Source organism: Phyllostomus discolor, chromosome 1 (assembly GCF_004126475.2).
Source record: "Phyllostomus discolor isolate MPI-MPIP mPhyDis1 chromosome 1, mPhyDis1.pri.v3, whole genome shotgun sequence".
Taxonomy (NCBI): Eukaryota; Metazoa; Chordata; class Mammalia; order Chiroptera; family Phyllostomidae; genus Phyllostomus; species Phyllostomus discolor.
The window spans coordinates 101,197,151-101,209,538 of record NC_040903.2 but is presented as its reverse complement, the minus strand read 5'-3'; the positions used below and the strand labels follow the sequence as shown (position 1 = coordinate 101,209,538).

General features: G+C 38.2%; 1 protein-coding gene across 2 annotated transcripts in view; it reads right to left on the bottom strand.

Moving 5' to 3' along the window:
- Positions 1–12,388, bottom strand: part of KLHL8 (kelch like family member 8) — a 71,097-nt gene that overhangs the window by 42,363 nt on the left and 16,346 nt on the right. Inside the window, exon 1 of one of the 2 annotated variants that reach the window (XM_036026801.1) lies at positions 5,404–5,427. The exons of the other annotated variant lie outside the window; for it this stretch is intronic. The gene's annotated coding sequence lies outside the window, so the exon portion shown is untranslated. Of the gene's footprint in view, positions 1–5,403; positions 5,428–12,388 lie in introns of those variants that run through there. 2 annotated transcript variants of the gene reach the window in all.

The following is a 12,388-nucleotide window of genomic DNA, read 5'->3' as shown; positions in this document are numbered from 1 at the left end:
TTGGAAAGAAGGAAGTAAAACTATCTTTATTTACAGATGGCATGATACGGTACTAGAGAACACCAAAGATTCCACCAAGAAACTACTAGAAATGATAAATGAATTCAGCAAAATAGCAGGGTACAAGATACCCAGAAATCAGTTTCACTTTTATATGCCAATAACAAACTAGTAGAAAGGGAAATTATGAAAACAATCCAGTACAACCACTATGGAAAACAGTATGGAATTTTCTCATAAAACTAAAAATGGATCTCCCTTTTGACCCAGCAATTCCACTGCTAGGATTATATCCTAAGAACCCTGAAACACCAATCCAAAAGAACCTATACACCCAATGTTCATAGCAGCACAATTTACAATAGCCAAGTGCTGGAAGCAACCTAGGTGCCCACCACTAAATGAATGGATCAAAAAACTGTGGTACATTTACAGAATGGAATTCTATGCAGCAGAAAGAAAGAAGGAGCTCCTGCCCTTTGCAACAGCATGGATGGAACTGAAAGCATTATGCTAAGCAAAATAAGCCAGGCAGTGCAAGACAAATACCATATGATCTCACCTTTAACAGAAACCTAATCAACAAAACAAACAAACAAGCAAAATATAACCAAAGACATTGAAATAGAGAACAGGTTGACAGTGTTCAGAGGGGAGAGGGGAGGAAATTTCAGGGGAAAAGGGGAAGGGTTTACAGGAACAAGTATAAAGGACACATGGACAAAAACTAGGGGCAGGTGGAAATTGGAGGGAGGTGGGGAGGGCTGGGTGGGTGGGATGGGATGGGAGTTAAAGATAGAAAATTGTACTTGGAACAATAATTAAAATAAAATTATTTAAAAAAAGGAAAACAATCCCAGTCACAATTGCTTCAAAAAGAATACCTAGGAATAAACCTAACCAAAAGTACAAAAGATCTGTATTTGGAAAATTATAAGACACTGAAGAAACAGAAGATACAAGTAGAAGCACATACTGTGTCATGGATAGGAAGAATTAACATCATTAAAATGTCCATATTACCCAAAGCAATCTATACATGCAACACAATTCCTATCAAGATTCCAATGACATATTTCACAGAACTAGAACAAATATTTCAAAAATTTATATGGAACCACAAAGGGCCCTGCATAGCAACAGGGATCCTGACAAAGAAGAAGAAAGTTGGAGGAATCATACTACCTAATATCAAACTATACTACAAGGCCATAGTGATCAAAACAGCATGGTACTGGCATAAAAACAGACACATAGATCAAAGGAACAGAAAGAGTGCAGAAATACACCTACACCCTTATAGTCAATTAATATTTGACAGAGGAAGTAAGCATATACAATGGGCTAAAGATAGTTTATTCAATAAATGGTACTGGGAAAATTGGACAGATACATGCAGAAAAATAAAATTAGACCACCTTCCTACACCACACACAAAAGGAGGATAACAACCAATTTAAAATCCTTAAACAACCAGAAGCGCCAGAAAATCAAACTGCATGGAACTCTGACAACCAAGGAATTAAAGAAACAGTCAGCCAGAACAACCAGACTAGTAAGGCAGCAGACTGCAAGGGCCAGGCAGCTCAGAAAAATTGAGGTGAAGCAGAGGACCGAGTGGGTGGGGCTTACTGGAGGTGAAACTGAGCTTCAGAGCTGACTGTGGACTAGGGCAGGGTTGCCATCGTGGGCGAAACTTCTAGTCCCACACGAGAGTCCATTGGAAAGTGCACTAGAGACCCGCAGGCCAGCTGCATTGTTCCCCTTCTGACTCCTCCCCCATAGGCAGCACCACAGTGAAGCAGAGAGGGTTGCCCTGCCCCAGTGAATGCCTAAAGCCCTACCCCCTGACAACTTAACAGGTGTGACAAGACAAAGAAATAGGGCCCAAGTGAAAGAACAAAGCCAAACCTCAGAAAGAGAACTAAGCGATGAAGAGATAGGCAACCTATCTGATGGAGAATTTAAAGCCCTGATAATCAAAATGCTCACAGATCTGATTGTGCTTGGTTGAAAAATGGAAAAATGAATGAAAGATACTCAAAATGAAATAAAGCCAAATATTCGGGGAACCAACAGTGACAGGAAGGAAACCAGGATTCAAATCAATGATTTGGAAGAAAAGGAAGAAATAACATCCAACCAGAACAGAATGAAGAAACAACAATCCAAAAGAGTGAAGAGAGACTTACAAACCTCTGGGACAACCTGAAATGTCCCAATATCCAAATTATAGGGGTGCTAGAAGGAGAACAACAACAGCAAGAAATTGAAAACTTATTTGAACAAATAATGAAGGAAAACTTCCCCAATCTGGTGAAGGAAATAGACTTCCAGGAAGTCCAGGAAGCCCAGAGAGTTCTAAAGAAGTTAGACCTGAAGAGGAACACACCAAGGCACATCATCATTAAGTTACCCAAGATTAAAGATAAAGAGAGAATCCTAAAAGAAGCAAGAGGAAGCAAGAGAGTTACCTACAAAGAAGTGCCCATAAGGCTATCAGCTGATTTCTCAACAGAAACCTTGCAGGCAAGAAGGGGCTGGAAAGATGTATTTGAAGGCATGAAAGGCAAGGACCTACATCCAAGATTACTCTGTCCAGCAAAGCTTTCATTTAAAATGGAAGGGTGGATAAAGTGCTTCTCAGATAAGGTCAAGTTAAAGGAGTTCATCATCACCAAGGCATTATTATATGAAAGGCTAAGGGGACCTATCCAAGAAAAAAAAGATAAAAAATGTGAACAGTAAAATGACAACAAACTCACAACTATCAACAACCAAACCCAAAAGAAAAGAAAAACAAAAACTAAGCAAACAACTAGAACAGGAACAGAATCAGAGAAATGGACATCATATGGAGGGATTTCTGTGGGGAGAAGGAAGGGAGGGATGGGTGGAAAAGGTACAGGGAAGAAGAAGCATAATTGGTAGGCATAAAATAGATGGGGAGAGGTCAAAAATGGTATAGGAAACAGAGGCTCAGAACTTATATGTACAACCCATGGACATGAACTAAGGGGGGAAATGCTGGAGGGTTGGGGAGGCAGGGCAGAGTGGAGATAAAGGGTGAAAAATTGGGAAAACTGTAATAGCATAATCAATAAAAAAATACTTAAAAAAAGAGAAAAATCCACAGGGAACCAACAATGAAGGGAAGGAAGTCAGGATTCAAATAAACAATTTGGAACAGAAAATATAAACAAACATTCAATCAGAAGAAAATGAAGAAACAAGACTTGAAAAAAAATTAAGGAGAGTTTAAGAAGACTCTGGGACATCTCCAAAAGGGCCTATATCTGAATCATAGAGATACCAGAGGGAGAAGAGGAAGAGCAAGAAATTCAAAACTTATTTGAAAAAATGAAAGGAAACTTCCTTAATTTGGCAAAGGAGATAGACATAGAAGACCAGGAAACAGAGAGTCCCAAACAGGAACCCAAGTAGACCCAAAGAGGAACACACCAAGCACATCATAATTAAAATGCCAATGGTTAATGATAAAGAGAGAATCTTAAGAGCAGCAAGAGAAAAGCAGAGAGTTTCCTACACAGGAGTACCCATAGGCTCTCAGTGGATTTCCCAAAAGAAACTTTGCAGGCAAGAAGCAACTGGCAGCGAGTATTCAAAGTGATTAAAAAACAAGGACCTACATCCAAGATTACTCTATTCAGCAAAGATACCATTTAGAATGGAAGGAGAAATAAAGTGCTACCCAGACAAGGTAAAGTTAAAAGAGTTCACTATCACCAAGCCATTATTACATGAAATGCTAAAGGGACTTATTTAAGAAAAAGAAGCTCAAACTGTGAACATTAAAAAGGCAACAAAATCACAACTATCAATGACGGAATCTAAAACAAAACAAAACTAAACTAAGCAAACAACCAGAACAGGAACAGAATCATGGGTATAGAGATCATTTGGAGAGTTATCAGCTAGAAGGGGGAAGGGAGAAAGTGAGGGGAAAGGTGTAGAGATTAAGAACATAATTGGTAGGTACAAAATAGACAGGGGGAGGTTATGAACAGTATAGGAAATTGAGTAGGCAAAGAACTGATACGCACAACCCATAGAAATGAACTAAGGAAGGGACTGATGGGTGGAAGGCGGGTATTGGGTGGAGGGGGTAAAGGACAAAAAATTGGGACACCTGTAATAACATAATCAATAAAATACACTTAAAAATTAAAAACTTATTCTAAAATCAAAAACTTAGTTTAAAGTGACAATGTGGCAATGGTAAATGGTAGACCAGTGAAGTTCAACCTTTTTAATCATGGCACACACAAAATAATTACTAAAATTCTGTGGCACACCAAAAAAATTTTTTCTAGCTTATCTGACAAAAAAAAAGGTATAACTTTGAGTCATTCACATCAGATGGCCATTGTTGTATTGGCTGTTGCCACTTTTTAAAATTTGATTATCTAAAGAAAAAGAGGTCAGCGTCCCTAATAGTCTGGTATTGCATGTTTTAAAAATTCTTTGGGCATACCAGTTGAAATCACTGTGATAGACACGCATAGCAAAAGAACAGAATAAAGAGTTCAAAAACAGACCCACACAAATATGGCCAATTGATTTTTGACAAGGGATAAAAGCAACGCGTGGAGAAATGATAGTCTTTTAACAAATATTGTGGAAGCAATTGGACATCCACATACAAAAAAATGAACCTTTACCTCAGCCTCAGACCTTAAATAAAAATCAACTGAAAATGAATCACAGACTGCACACACACAAAAAACTTTTAGAAGAAAACACAGGAGAAAAACTTCATGTCTGAGTTTAGTCCTTAGAAAAGAATTCTCAGATACATTTAAAAGTATTGATAAAATGGACTTCAACAAAAGTTAAAATTTTTCTTATGAAAAAGGCTGTAAAAGAATGAAAAGATAAGGTACAGATGAGGAGAAAATGTTTTCAAATAAAACATCTGACGTGACTTGTACTCCGAACATACAGGGGAGGTGAAGAGTAGGTATACAGTTGTGAATATGTGAAACAGAGGTTGTTCTTGTATTATTACTTAATATTTTATTATTTTCCATATGAACAACTGTAAACCCACTTTTGCCCACCCCTATATAAAGAACTTTCAAAATTTAACAGTAAGAAAACAATTACTAATTAAAATATGGGCAAAAGACTTAAGACATTTCAACAATGTAGATATATAGGTAGCAAACAGCACACAAAAGATGTTCAACAGCATTATCATTAGGGATATGAAAATTAAAATTGTAATGAAATACCACTGCATACCTACCAGAATGGCTAAAATAAAAAAATACTAACACTACCAAATGCTGGTGCGGATGTAATTTTCATACACTGCTGGTGAATACAAAATGGTACAGCCATTGTAAAAAAAATGGTCAGTTTCTTATACATACAACTTACCCTATGATCCAGCACTCTTACTCCTGAGTATTAATAAAAACTGATGTTTGAGGTCCTGACCAGGTAGCTTAGTTGGTTGGAGTGCTGCCCTGTACGCCAAAAGGCTGCAGGTTTGATCCTTGGTCAGGGTGCATACCTAGACTGCAGGTTCAATCTGAGTAGGGGGCACACACGGGATGTATACGAGAGGCAACCAATTGATATTTCTCTCTCACATTGATGTTTCTCTTTCTTTCTCTTTCTCTCTCCCCTTCCTCTCTCTCTCTACAATCAATAAATAGACCCTCAGGTAAGGATTAAACATTTTTTTAAACTTATGTTTGTACAAAAACCAGTACATAGCAATTTATAGCAGTTCTACCTACAACTGCCAAACTGGAAACAACCCAAATAATCTTCAACAAGTGAATGGATACAACAAACTATGGTACACTTATACAATGGAATACTACTCAGCAATAAAAAAGGAACGAATTTATACATAAAGCAACTTGGATGAATCTCAATGGCATTATGCTGAATGAAAGAAACCAGTCTCAAAAGGTTATATTTATATGACTCCATTTATATGATATTCTCAAAAGGACAAACCACAGAGTTGGAAAATGGGTCAGTGGTTGCTGGAGGTTGAGACAGAGGAGGGTGTGACTATAAAGAACTGGCACAAGGGAGTTTGGGGGGGTTATAGAAATGTTTCATATCCTCATTTTGGTGGCAACTAAACAAATCTAAACATGTTAAAATTCATAATACTATACACCAAAAATGTCCAATTTTACTGTAAGATAAAAAAATGATAAAAGGAAGTTTTATTCTAATATATTCATGATAAAAATTTAAAGGACACAAAATGCAATATAATCACAAACTACTCTAATCCCTAAAAGGATTAATCAAAGATAGAATAATATATTGGGCGCACAATATCATCAGTATCAACATCATCATCATCATCATCATCATCATCATGACACAAAACGCTAATATCTGCCAGCCATTGTTTTAAGTGTTATATATATTAAATTATTTAATCCTCACTACAACTCTATAAGGCAGCTACTTTTATTTTACCCTTTTTGCAAATTAGGAAACAGCACAATGAAGTAGAGTGGAGCCCAGGTGACAGAGTCCAGATCAAACCTAGGTAGAGGGTCTTCAAGGATCTGTGCTGTTAACCACTGTTTAAAGTATTGTTTATAGCATTCCGCAAGTGAAATAGAATTACAAAACAACATCAAAAATACATAAAAAATCAAGGTCCCTATTTTCTCTCCTCTAAAACCAGCCATTCTTTCTAATTCTCTTACTTTTGCAAGTGAAAACCATTTTTTCAGTGGTCCTATTTCAAAACCTGAGCCATATGTAACTTTTTTGTTTTGAGGTTTTAATTTTGCCATGCTTTAAAATGAAAGTAGTTTTTTATATTTTATTGATTATGCTATTACAGTTGTCCCATTGGTTTTCTCCCCTTTATTCTCCTCCCTGTACCCCACCTCCCACCAGCAGTCCCCCACCTTAGTTCATGTCCATGGATCGTACACTTAAGTTCTTTGGCTTCTCCATTTCCCATACTATTCTTAACCTCCCCCTGTCTACTTTTTACCTACCATTTTTGCTTATTACCTGTAACTTTTACCTCATTCTCTACCCTACCCCTCCCTGCTGATAACCCTCCATGTGATACCCATTTCTGTGAATCTGTTCCTTTTCTACTTGTTTGCTTAGTTCATTTTTGGTTTTGTTTTTTTTAGGTTTGGTTGTTGATAGTTTTGAGTTTGTTGTCATTTTACTATTCATAGTTTTATCTTCTTTTTCTTAGATAAGTCCCTTTAACATTTCATATAATAAAAGCTTGGTAATGGTAAACTCCTCTAACTTGACCTTATCTGGGAAGCACTTTATCTGCCCTTCCATTCTAAATGATAGCTTTGCTGGGTAAAGTAATCTTGGATGTAGGTGCTTGCCTTTTATGACTTTGAATTGTTCTTTTCAGCCCCTTCTTGCCTATAAGGTTTCTTTTGAGAAAGCAGCTCACAGAACTCCTTTGCAGGTAACTTTCACCTTTTCTCTTGCTGCTTTTAAGAGTCTCTCCTTATCTCCAATCTTGGGTAATGTAATTATGATGTGTCTTGGTGTGTACTTCCTTGGGTCCAACTACTTTGGGACTCTCTGAGCTTCCTGGACTTTCTGGAAGTCTATTTCCTTTGCCAGATTAGGGAATTTCTCCTTCATTATTTGTTCAAATAAGTTTTCAATTTCTTGCTCTTCCTTTTCTACTTTGGGCACCCCTATGACTTGGGTGTTGGAATATTTAAAGTTGTCCTGGAGGTTCCTAAGCCTCTCTTCATTTTTTAAAATTCTTCTATCTTCATTCTGTTCTGGTTGAATGTTTGTTTCTTCCTTCTGCTCCAAACTGTTGATTTGAGTACTGGTCTCCTTCCCACCACTGTTGGTTCCCTGTACATTTCCCTTTACTTCACTTTGCATAGACTTTATTTTTTCCTCTTTTTTTTGCAACCATACTCAAACTTTTCTATGAGCATCTTGATTACCAGCATTTTGAACTCTGCATCTGATAAGTTGGCTATCTCTTCATCACTTAGCTGTGCTTTGCTGGAGCTTTGACCTGTTCATTCATTTGGGCCATATTTTTTGTCTCAGTGTACCTGTTAAGTAGTAAGGGGCGGAGCCTTATGTATTTGCTAGTATGGGGCAACCCACATCACAATATGTGGCACTATACGTGAGGGAGGAGTCCTACAGGGAACAATGCCACTTGCTTGGCTCTCGGGAGGCTTTCAGTCACTTCCTCTGCTACCCACAAGCAAATTGGGCCCTCCTGGTGCTCATTTCCAGGTGGGTGGTTTTGTGTATGTTTTAGGATCTTGTGGGTCTCTCCAATGAACTCTCCTGTGAGGTTGGGAGTTTCTCCTGCCACTGCAATCCCCACAGGTTTTTTCAGTCAGAGGTTTTGAGGTGTTATTTCCCCCGCACTTGAACCCTGGGTTGCTCAGTCTGCCTCCCCAATTGTTCCTCCAGTTTATCTGCATGCAAATGTGGGGTCACAAGGTCTGCCAGTCACTGCCGTGCCCACCCTAGTCCACCAGTCACTGCCTTGCTATGATTCCTCTACATCCTGGCTACTAGTCTCCGCCCCTCCTACTGGTCTGGATGAATGCTTCTTCTTTTAACTCCTTGGTTGTCAGACTGCCATATAGTTTGATTTTCTGGTAGTTCTGCTTATTTTTGTCTTTGAATTTGTTGTTGTCCTTCTTTTGGTTGTGCAAAGAAGTAAAGTGTATCTACCTGTGCCTCCACCTTGGCCAGAAGTCCGTATCTTTTCTCAACTTTACACAGCCTATCATTTTCAATTCCTGATTTTTACTGGGGAAATTCTCTTTCCCATTTCATTCCTTTTTCCCACTCTCACTGAACTCTTAATTCAGACCCATATCTCTTGCCTGAATTATAATAGCCTCTATAAGCAATCATCATGCCCTTCCCTCCCATCACTATACATCTATCAAGGGCAACACTGCCAGATATATCTAGCTCTAGGTTTCACTTCCGTACTGCTTACCATATGTAGTTCAAACCACTTATCCTGTCATTCAAGATCATCCTTGCTCTGACTCCAGCCCGCCAACTAGTCTTTTCCTCCATTAATTTTTAGCATAAAGTAGGGGAAAGAGTACTTACTAAACCACTATGTCCCATATATTTTGCCAGAAATCTTACATATGCTCTCTAATTTAAGCATCATGACTACATTACAGATGGCCTAAACATCCCTGACGTGCCCAGTCACACAGGTAGAAAATGGTGAGAGCTAGGGTTTCAATTCAGCTCTGATTAAAGCCCATTCTTTTTATACTACACCATAGACTTCACGATTCTGATTTCCTCAAATATGTATTTGAGTACTTACAGCATTCCTTGTGGAAGAATGATGTAAAGACCCCGCTTAAATAATGCTTGTTTTCACAAAGCCCTCTCTAAATTCTCCCAATGGGATGTGCTCTCCCTTCTATGACTCCACATAGTATTTTGTACTTCTCTAACTCATTCATTTTCTTACCTTTATTTTGCTTTAGACTTATGTACTTAATACAGTGTGAACTCTTTGAGAAGGCTATTTCTTAACAACATCTATGAACCTTGCCCACATGATGAGCCTGGGTCATGAGTGACCAAATCAATATGACTTTTGTGAGTTAGGTGCTTCTCCTACCCCAAATATATATATATATATATATATATATAGAGAGAGAGAGAGAGAGAGAGAGAGAGAGAGAGAGAGAGAGAAAGATACTTATATATGTAAATGTATACTATATATATTATTATATATTATATGTAACATTCATATATTATAATAATATATATTATATATTATATAATATTTATTTATTATATTTATATTTATATTAATTATAATAATATATTATTTTATATGCATATATAAAATCTGGGTCAATTCTTCATTATTGGTTAGTTTAATGAATCTTCTTTAATCTAGAACTTTCATCATACCATAGGTTGTACCCTAAGTGTCTAAGAATTATGATTACAGACATTACTAATATCCCATTTTTTTATTTTTTTAAGATTTTATTTATTTACTTTTAGAGATAGCAAAGAGGGGGAGAAAGAGAGGGAGAGAAACATCAATGAGTGAGAGATACATCAACTGGTTGCCTTTCACACATCCACAACTGGGTACCTGGCCTACAACCCAGGCACATGCCCTGACTGGGAATCAAATCAGCAACCTTTCAGTTCACAGGCCAGCACACAATCCACTGAGCCATACTAGCCATAATGCACCCACCCCGCCGCCCAGTGCTAATATCCTGTTTAAACTTTATTAGGTTTAATTATACACAATTCAAAACTATCCTACACTTCTAACCCTTATATCCAACCACTCTAGCATCTTTCTAGCAAAAAGCTTTATTATTGTTGTCACAAAATTATTTCCTTTATCTGAGGACTGTTCTATGAAAAGGGTACTAATAAATATTCATGTCTATAAAACTATTTTTATATTTTAAGTATATGTTATTGACTATGGTGTTACAGTTGCTCCAATTTCTCCCTCTTTGCCCCCCTCTGCTCAGTTCCCCCTTTCCCTCCAGTGATCTTCTCCCTTAGTTCATGTCCATGCGTTGTGCATGTATGTTATTTGGCTTCTCCATTGCCTATACTGTTTTTAACATCCCCCTGTCTATTCTGTACCTATCCAATTATGCTTCTAAATTCCCGTACCTTTCTTCCATCCTCCCCCTTCCCTCTCCCCACTGATAACCCTCCAAATGGTCTCCATAGCTATGATTCTATTCCTCTTCTAGTTGTTTGTTTAGTTTGTTTTTTAGATTCAGTTGTTGAGAGTTGTGGGTTTGTTGTCATTTTAGTGCTCATAGTTTGATATTCTTTTTCCTAAATAAGTCCCTTTAACATTCACATAATAAGGGCTTACTTAGTATGATGAACTCCTTTAGCTTTACCTTGTCTGGGGAGTACTTTATCTGCCCTTCCATTCTAAATGATAGCTTTGCTGGTTAGAGTGATCTAGGTCATAGGTTCTTACTTTTTATCACTTGGAATACTTCTTGCCACTCCCTTCTTTTGAGAAATCAGCTGATAGTCTTATGGGACTCCTTTGTAGGTAACCTTCCACCTTTCTCTTGCTGCTTTTAAGATTCTCTTTATCTTTAATCTTTTGCATTTCAATTATGATGTGTCTTGGTATAGACCTCTTTGGATATAACTTGTTTGGGACTCTCTGTGCTTCCTGGATTTGTACGTGTATTTCCTTGGCCAAATTGAAGAAGGTTTTTTTTTTCATTATTTTTTCAAATAAGTTTTGAATCTCTTGCTCTTTTTCTTCTTCTTCTGGTATCCGTATGATTTAGATATTGGCCCTTTTGGAGATGTCCCAGAGTCTTCTTTAACTCTCCTTATTTTTTTTCATTCTTGTTTCTTCATTTTTTTTTTCTGGTTCAATGTTTATTTCTACCTTCTATTCCAAAACCTTGATTTGAATCCTGGCTTCCTTCCCTTCCCTGTTGGTTTCCTGTGGATTTTATTTCCCTTAGTAAGAGACTTCATTTCTTCCCTTATGCTTTTGCCATATTCAATGATATCTTTGAGCATTCTGACCATCAATGTTTTGAACTTCACATCTGATAGGCTGGCTATCTCTGTATCACTTAGCTCTTTTTCTGGGGTTTTGTTCTGTTTCTCTGTTTGGGCCATATTTCTTTGTCTCCTGATTTTGGTAGCCTCCCTCTGTCTGTGTACTAGGTAGAGCTGCTTTGATGCTGTTTTAGTGCACCTGTTAAGTCATGTGGGGCGGAGCCCTGGGTAGTCACCCAGGCAGGGCAACTGTGGCTCCCTGTGTGGAGGAGGGGTTAATGAAGGGATAATGCTGCTTCTGGCTGACTTTTCTGGGCTTGCCTGGCCTTTGCCTCCTTTCCAGTCACTCACCCACTTTCCATATGCTCCTCTAGCCCCACTAGCTGCTCTCCTGGTTATGGTTCCCAGGGTGGGTGGGTTTGCCTGAGTTCAGGGCTCTGCTGAGAAACCAGCCATTTCTTCTGCTGCCCCAACCCCCCACTGGGTTTACAGCCAGAAGTTATGAAGCTTTCTTTTTCCCTGTATTGCATGATCTGACCTGGTGCTGGGTTCCCTCGCTCACAAGGTGTCTCCCTGATTTTTATCCACCACACATGAATAAGGGGCTGCCCATTCCACTAGCCACCATCTCCTCACCCCATCTCTGGCCCTGGTTCACTGCCACCACACTGAGTCCTCTCCATCCCAACTTCCTGTCTCAGCCCCTACCCTTCTGGATGAATATAACTTCTTTAAATCCTTGGTTGTCAGACTTCTGTACAATTCTGTGTGTTTTTCTGGATGATTTTGTAGCATTTCTGGGTGTTTTCACTTTTAAGTTAGTTGTGTACCTTCTTATGGTTATCTT